This window comes from Somniosus microcephalus, chromosome 8 (assembly GCF_052327205.1).
Source record: "Somniosus microcephalus isolate GS21.2 chromosome 8, FLI_Smic_1.0, whole genome shotgun sequence".
Taxonomy (NCBI): Eukaryota; Metazoa; Chordata; class Chondrichthyes; order Squaliformes; family Somniosidae; genus Somniosus; species Somniosus microcephalus.
Window position 1 is genome coordinate 96,426,451 of NC_140994.1, and position 8,817 is coordinate 96,435,267.

Sequence of the window (8,817 nt, forward strand, 5' to 3'; positions counted from 1 at the left end):
TTCAACCACTCCCTGTGGTGGCGAGTTCCATATTCTCACCACTCTTTGAAAACTTCTGAATTCCTTATTGGATTTCTTGGTAACCATCTTATATTGATGGCCTCTAGCTCTTCCCCACAAGTGGAAACATTCTCTCTGTATCCTCTATCAAAACCTTTCATAATTTTAAAGACCTCTATTAGGTCACCCCTCAGCCTTCTTTTTTCAAGAGAAAAGAGACCCACCCTATTCATCCTTTCCTGATATGTATACCCTCGCATTTCTGGTAACATCCTTGTAAATCTTCTCTGCACCCTCTCCAGTGCCTCTATATCCTTTTTATAATATGGCGACCAGAACTGTATGCTGTACGCTGTACTCGAAGTGTAGTCTAACCAAGGTTCGATACAGGTTTTGCACAACTTCCCTACTTTTCAATTCTATACCTCTAGAAATAAACCCTAGTGCATGGTTTGCTTTTTTTATGGCCTTGCTAACCTGTGTCGCAACTTTTAGTGATTTGTGTATTTCTACTCCGAGATCCCTTTGTTCCTCTACCCCACCCAGACTCGCACCCTCCAAGTGATAAGTAACCTCCCTATTCTTCCTACCAAAATGTAAAACCTCATATTTATCTGTGTTGAACTTCATTTGCCAATTATATGCCTATTCTGCAAGTTTATTAATGTCCTCCTGTAATTTGTAGCAGTCCTCCTCAGTATTGACTATCTCCCCCATTTGGTGTCATCCACAAATTTAGAAATTGTGTTTTTGATTCCAAAGTCTAAATCGTTAATGTAAATTGTGAACAGCAGTGGTCCCAGCACTGATCCTTGTGGAACACCACTTCCCACCTTCTGCCACTGTGAATAGCTACCCTTTAACACTACTCTCTGCTTTCTGCCTTGAAGCCAGCTCGCTATCCATTCTGCTACTTGTCCCCTGACTCTGCATTCTCTGACTTTATTCATCAGTCTATTATGGGGTACCTTATCGAAGGCCTTTTGAAAATCTAGATAAATTACGTCTACTGCATTACCCTGTCTACTCTCTGTTACCTCTTCAAAAAATTCAATAAGGTTGGTCAAGCAAGACTTTCCCTTTTGAAATCCATGCTGACTATTCATTACTATGTTTTTGATTTCTAGATGTTCTTCCATTTTCTCCTTTAGTAGGGATTCCATTATTTTTCCTACCACCAATATTAAGCTGACTGGACATGTTCTATCCCCCTTCTTAAATATAGGTATTACATTAGCTATCCGCCAGTCATCTGGCACTACACCTTTTTCTAACGAATGATTAAATATGTGTAGTAATGCCTCTGCTATCTCTTCCCTAGATTCTTTTAAAATACGTGGATGCAATCCATCCGGACCAGGGGTTTTATCCTCTTTGAGTTTGATTAGTTTATTTAATACTAGCTGAAGTGCCCGGCGGTGCCGAGGGATTTTTGAGGGTATGTTGTTGTTGGAAGAGAGAGAGAGAGAGAGCGCGACTGGGGGGAAGAGAGAGAGTGACTGGGGGAAGAAAGAGCGCGACTGGGGGGAAGAGAGAGCGCGACTGGGGGGAAGAGAGAGCGCGACTGGGGGGAAGGGGAGGAAGAGAGAGCGCGACTGGGGGGAAGGGAGGGGAGGGGGAGAGGGGGGGAGGGGGAGGGGGGAGAGGGGGAGGGGGAGGGGGGAGGGGAGGGGGAGGGGAAGGAAGGAGAGAGGGGGAGGAGGGAGGGGGGAGGGGGAGGGGGGAGGAAGGTGTGGTGTATGTGCCTTTAAGAGCCCCTGTATACTGTAATGCCGGTAATGGCCACTCAGGCTATATAAGCCTTTATAGTGTCTTGTATCTGTTAGTTCACCTCCAGACTTTGTTCAGTAAACACCTGTGAAACCTACTCCTGCATTCCGTGTCTCCATTAACACACGGATACAACAGTGGCGACGAATTGGAAACGGACTTACCTGCAATTCGGCAGCACCTCAAGGAGATCGATTCTCAGACGAAAGTCGAAGAAAAACAAGAAAGAAAAGAGAAAAGGGAAAGGCTGTGGTTTCACCAGCTGGCCGAGCTGGTGGCAAGTACTGCAGTGGTCCTTCCTGGGCGGCGGGCTGGGGCTCCATCGGCTGGCTCTGCAGCGGAGCCGAACAGCGAAGGCGGAGGTAAACAGAGACAGAGGGGGGAAGCACTCGGGAGACGGCCGGCGCTGCAAAGCACGTCGGCGTTCGGACCAAGGGAGGGAAAAGTCCCAGAGAGTCCGGCGGGAACGAGTCTCCACCTATTGAAAAAAAAACTATGTAAATAAAAACCGCGGAGAACAGCGTTGTCAGCAGCAGCGGCGGGAAAGCGCGGGAAGCGTCATTTTTTTCTGCAGGGAAGAAAGGAAAGCGCGGGAGGCGCCATTTTTTTTTCAGGATTCCTAAGGCTGGCAATATTAATGCTTTCGATAGCGATATAAAGGATTGGACCACATATGTGGAAAGAGTGGAGGTATATTGCACAGCAAATGAAATAGAAGATGATAAAAAGGCATCAGTACTTCTAAATCTAATGGGCACAAGGACATACGGGCTGTTACGAAACTTAATCACTCTAGCCAAACCAAAGGACAAGAATTTTAAGGAGATTGTTGATACCCTACAGGAGCACATAAACCCAACACCGCTGCTGATAGCAGAACGATTCAAATTCTTCAAGAGGAATCAGCACAAGAATGAAAGTAACGCTGATTACCTCACTGAATTAAGGAAGCTGTCAAAGCACTGCCAATTCGGGGCAGGACTGGCAGATTCTCTTCGAGACAAATTCGTCTGCGCTCTCCTAAGTGAAGGAACACAGAAAAGGCTACTTTCTGAGAAAGATTTTGTTAAGTCTGTGAATTATTTAGTTAATTAAGACACAGACCAATGAGTAACAATAAAAACAGGTCTTTACTGGTTGGAGGTAGGGACTATACGTAGGTCTTTACTTCATGCCCACAGGCGGGAACTGAGGGGAGATCAGTACAATACAATACAATACAAATCGCTTTATTGGCATGATAAGGTACATCTTATGTTGCCAAAGCATCAAAATACATTTATGGTTGAACACATAAACGCGGTTCCATTCATACAGTGTATAAACAGGTATATCCCTGAGTTTATAGATATACATTCGCCTTGTTTATATATACTCTTGTCTTAGTTTACTGGTTGTCCCTCTGTTCATGGCAAGCTGTAACATAGTGTGCCGCCAGTGTTACACAGCTTCTCTCCTCCCCCAGTAGGAATGGGAGTTTTTGGTTGTCAGTCAGATTTCTGAATTCAGGGCATATTTCAGGACCCACAGTACTATTTATACCCCTATGGCCAGGAGTGGTACTGCGTATCACTACGCCCTACAAGTAGTGCAGTCCTGTCCATAGGTTTAAAGTAGCACACATATTACATACACAACATTCCTCCCTTCTTAGCTTTACAGTCATCTCCCCATTTAACATAACGTAATAACATATATACATATATAACTTCAGGTTTACATAACAGAATAACATAGATACATAGATAACTTCATGTCAAAACAGATCACAGATTCAGTCTCTGCGGAAAACAGTTCACAGATTCAATCTCTGCGGAAAATAGTTCACAGATTCAGTCTCTGTGGTGTAGTCGGTTCACGTTGCTGGAGTGACTCATTCAATAGTCCTTCCATGGATTTAACAGCTTGAACTTCTGAACTGATTTGGCTCCGTTCAGAGGGACCACGTGTGTGATCTGGTAGGGGTGATAATGGTTCAGATGGTTATCATCTTCTGCTTCGTCTTTTCCTTTTCTGCTTCTTAGAGACTCTCTGGGCTCCCCTGTCAGCTGCCAGCTGTAGCGCCACCATCTCCCTATGTTCCTTAGACTTTAAGTGATTCATCCTGATTTCTGCACTTTGGGAGTTTTCATCACAAGCTGGGCAGACCAGGTCACTATAATATTCAGTGTCACTCAGTAGGTCATGGTAATATTCGGTGTTGTCCTGATCTAGGCCAGCGAGAGGGTCTTCTATTTCCTCCATACCCAGCTGGGCGTTAGCCAGCTTTTGTTCCAAGTCCAGACATCTTTCCTGAAGAGACTTCTTCATGCGTACCTCTTCATCCAGCTTTTTCTGGGCTTTCAGCAAGTCGTTTACTAATGACCTCATTTGAGATTTTACTACTTCAACTTCTTTTGGAGATTGATTGATCGGACTATTCAATCCCTCTACCGGAGCAGCTGTTTCAGCGGTCTGTTGTTCTACGTTGACGTGAGTCAGCGTACTTTTGGCATCCAAGGGCTGCTCTGTTGCAGTCATCTCAGTCTGTGTTGCCACCTCAGCTCTTCCAATAACCTTTGAGAGCTCCGAACCCCTTTCGTTTGAATATTGAAGTTCGTGTTCAAGTTTTTCCCATTTCAGAGTCCTGTCCTTCAGCATATGCAGGAGTTGGCTGACCGTTAACTCCTCTGACATCAGACGTTTTGTGTGCTCCTGCTCCATTTGCTCCAGCAGCTGCTTCTGTTGTCTTTCCAGATGTTCCCACTCTATATCAAAGAACTCTTTCGTCGCATTCATCTCTTGCTCAAAACGGCGAATCATTTGTTCTAATTGCTGTTGCAGTTTGAAATGGAGTTGAGTTCGAGCCCGGTGTCCCTCAGAAATGTGCATGTCAGTAGACTGGACAGACTCAGAATTCTCTATCTCAGTGGAATTCTGTGCTGAAACTTTGTCTTTTGCACACGGGTTGGTCTTACCATCATCCGTTCCAGAGTCTGGGTTGATTATGTTCACCGAGTTCTCACTCGTTATTGTTTGGAGGAAATGCCAGTCGATATTCATTTTCCTAATCCACTCCCGTCCTAGTAGTGGAGGACCTCCTTCAGATAGCACATATAAGTCCATTATTTGACTTTCTTCGCCCTTGTGGACCACTGTGACCTCAATTTTCCCGATGGGGTACACTCTTTGCCCCGTGTATGTTTTCAATATGAGCTCTGTATCCTGTAGGGGAATATGTTGGAATAACCTTCCATAATCTTTCTTATTTATGACCGTCAATGCCGATCCAGTGTCCAATTCCAGTTTTACTTGGACTCCTTCTATCTGAAGAGTGACCCAAATTGTCTGGAGGTCTGCACCCTTACCAACGTTGAGTACCCTTAAGCTAGCCAGTTCAATACTGCTTAAGCCAGCCAGTTCATTACTGCTAGCGTCTGAATCGGACTCCTGTTCGGCCACCTTGTGTACTTTTGCATATTTTCCTTGCAGTGACTTCTTGTTGCTGGTCTTCTTCCCTGACCTGCATACTCTAGCTATGTGTCCAAGCCTACCACAAGTTCTACATTCTTGGTTTTTAAACCAACACTGGTTCTGATCATGCGTTGTCTTTCCACAACGATAACATTTGCCAGAACTTACACCCAATTTGTGTGCACTGAGCTCCGGTGACCGTAGCTGCATTACTGCCGTGCCTCTCGCTGCGGCTTCGTGTGCTGCTGCCATAGTGACCGCCTTCTCAAGCGTCAGCTCATTCTCCTCGAGCAGTCGCTTTTGTGTATCCTGTTTAAATAAACCACAAACAAATTTGACTCGTAGTGCATCTGTCAGTCCCGTTCCAAACTGGCAATATTTCGCTAATTTACGCAATTCCAGCAAATATTCAGCATTGCTTTCATGCTGTAGCTGCCTTCTGTCGTAAAATTTAAATCGTTCCGCTAGCATCAGCGGCGTGGGGTTTAGATGATCTTTCAGGACAGTAACAATCTCATCGAACGTCTTATCCGCCGGTTCATCTGGTGATAACAGGTGTTTCAATTGCCCGTATGTCTTCGCACCCATTAAATTTAATAATGTTAGAGCTTTATCTTGGTCACGAATTTTATTGGCCTTACAATAATTTTTTACTCTTTCAACATATATGGCCCAATCTTCGAGGTCACTATCAAAGGTGCTAATATTCCCGTGTTTAGGCATTGTAGATTTGCAATTTCTCAGATTTTATTTTCTTTACTTGTTATCAAAGATGGCGGCTTCCCGCTCTTGCCGTCGTCCTCCGCCCACAAAATGGTGGTTTTCCCGCGCTTGGCGGTCTTCACCCGTCCCCCGACGCCGTCTCCCTTCAGCCCCGAGTGCGGCCCTTATCTCCGCCGCGATCGATGGCCCGCGCTTTTCACCGCGGCTCTCGCGCCTTCAGTGTCTGCCGACGCTGCGCCTTTCAGCCCGAGTGCGGCCCTTATCAGGGATTGCGATCGATGGCCCTTATCTCCCGATCGCGATCGCCCTTGTACCTCCGACTCCCCCAGCCCTGTCTTTGCAGCCAACGCTGCTTGGCTTACCCACCACCGAGGTTGAAAAAGAAGCTGCAGGATGTCTTCTGTCCTCCAGTTTTCAGTCGCTGATGGAGGCTTCAGGGTCCTAATGCCTGTCGCTTCCAGTGGGGTGGTGCGGTTTGAAACCTCTCTTCAACGTCCTGTCTGTGGACGAAGCCACCGTGGAATAACTGCCGCAGGGTAAGAACCTGACTCGTCGCCAGTGTTAAGTCTGTGAATTATTTAGTTAATTAAGACACAGACTAATGAGTAACAATAAAAACAGGTCTTTACTGGTTGGAGGTAGGGACTATACGTAAGTCTTTATTTCATGCCCACAGGCGGGAACTGAGGGGAGATCAGTACCCACAGTACTATTTATACCCCTATGGCCAGGAGTGGTACTGCGTATCACTACGCCCTACAAGTAGTGCAGTCCTGTCCATAGGTTTAAAGTAGCACACATATTACATACACAACAGATTTGACACTGGACAAGGCTTTCAGTATGGCTGTATCATACGAAGCAGCCGCAAGAGGAGCTGCAGAGATACAGCAAAAGTCACAGGACTTCGGCACCCATGAAATGACACAGGGTTTCGATAGATGTTATCGCTGCGGCAGATCCACCCATGACCAGAGGGACTGCTGGTTCAAGGACAAAGGGGCGGCACGGTGGCATAGTGGTTAGCACTGTTGCCTCACAGCGCCAGGGACCTGGGTTCGAATCCGGCCTCGGGTGACTGTCTGTGTGGAGTTTGCACATTCTCCCCGTGTTTGCGTGGGTTTTCTCCGGGTGCTCCGGTTTCCTCCCACAGTCCAAAGATGTGCAGGTTAGGTTGATTGGCTATGATAAATTGACCCTTAGTGTTAGGGGGATTAAATATGGGGGGTTACAGGGATCGGGTGGGATATGTGTCGGTGCAGGCTCGATGGGCCGAAATGGCCTCTATCTGCACTGTGGGGTTTCTGTGATTCTGTGAAAGCATGCAGGCAATGCGGAAAGATTGGACACATTGCACGTGTATGCCGATTTGGACACAAATAATCCACGGACAGGAAAAAAATCAATAAGGAAAAGTACAAAAAGGTACAAATGATGATGGACAGTAGCTCCGAAGACCAGAAGAGCGATAGCGACTTCGGAAACAAAAGACTAAGCTGTCTCAAATTACATAATGTAATTGCCAAAGAAGATTACCAGACCATTTGGGTTACCCTCACGATAGCGGGGTCCCCAGTTAAAATGGAGCTAGATACAGGATCAGCTCTGACCGTCATAAATCGATGGGATTACGAGCGGCTATTTCCGCATATACCTTTGAAAGACACATCCATTATCTTGAAAACATATACGGGGCAGAAAGTACACCCCAAAGGGAAAATAAAGGTGCCTGTTGTATACAACGGCAAGGAAATACAGAAGTTGTATTTATACGTTCTGCAAGATGGTGGTCCACCGCTGTTGGGACGTGAATGGATCAGGAAAATACGTTTAGACTGGCACTCCATTCAGGCACTGACGGTGACCAGTAAGAAAAAAAATGATGATGACGTCATACCTGAACGATTAAAAGACATCTTGGCCAACGCCAAGGAAGTGTTTCAACAGGAACTAGGAACCTTGAAAGGCATCACCGCCTCAATAAAAGTGGAACATGCAGCAATTCCCAACTTTTTTAAGGCAAGGACGGTGCCATACGCAATTCGTCCAGCAGTCGAGGCAGAGCTGGAGAATTTGGAAAAGGCAGGCGTATTATCCAAGATGGATTGGAGCAAGTGGGCAACACCCATCGTCCTGGTCATGAAGAAAACGTTGAATAATGATAAATCTGAAGAACAGAGAAAAATTCGCATCTGTGGGGACTTCAAGGTGACTGTAAACCCGGTCCTTCACATGGTACAGTATCCTCTTCCGAGGATAGAAGATATTTTCGCCTCACTATCCGGAGGAAAACGTTTCACCAAAATTGACTTGGCTCAGGCATATCTACAGATGGAGGTTGAAGAGGCCTCTAAAAAGTATCTCACGATAAATACACACAAAGGCCTGTACCAGTACAATCGACTGGTTTTCGGAGTAGCATCAGCTCCAGCTATCTGGCAAAGAGCTATGGAGCAAGTCCTCCAAGGGATTCCGGGGACTCAATACTACCTAGACGACATCCTTGTAACAGGAGAAAACGACAACAAGCACCTTGCCAATTTGGAGCAGGTGCTCACTAGGCTGAGAGAACGGGGCCTACGAGCAAATCGCCCCAAGTGCGAATTTTTCCAGAAACAAATATCATATTGTGGCCACATAATTAACGAGGAAGGGTTGCATAAGTCACCTGAAAAAATTGAAGCGGTCATAAAAGCCCCAGCACCTGAAAAAGTCTCACAATTAAGGTCGTTCCTGGGATTGATAAATTACTATCATAAATTTTTACCGAACTTGTCAATTCTTCTGCACCCTCTTAACGAACTGCTACAAACGAGAGTAATTTGGAAATGGAGCGAAGACTGTAAACGTGCCTTCCATAAGTGCAAAGGC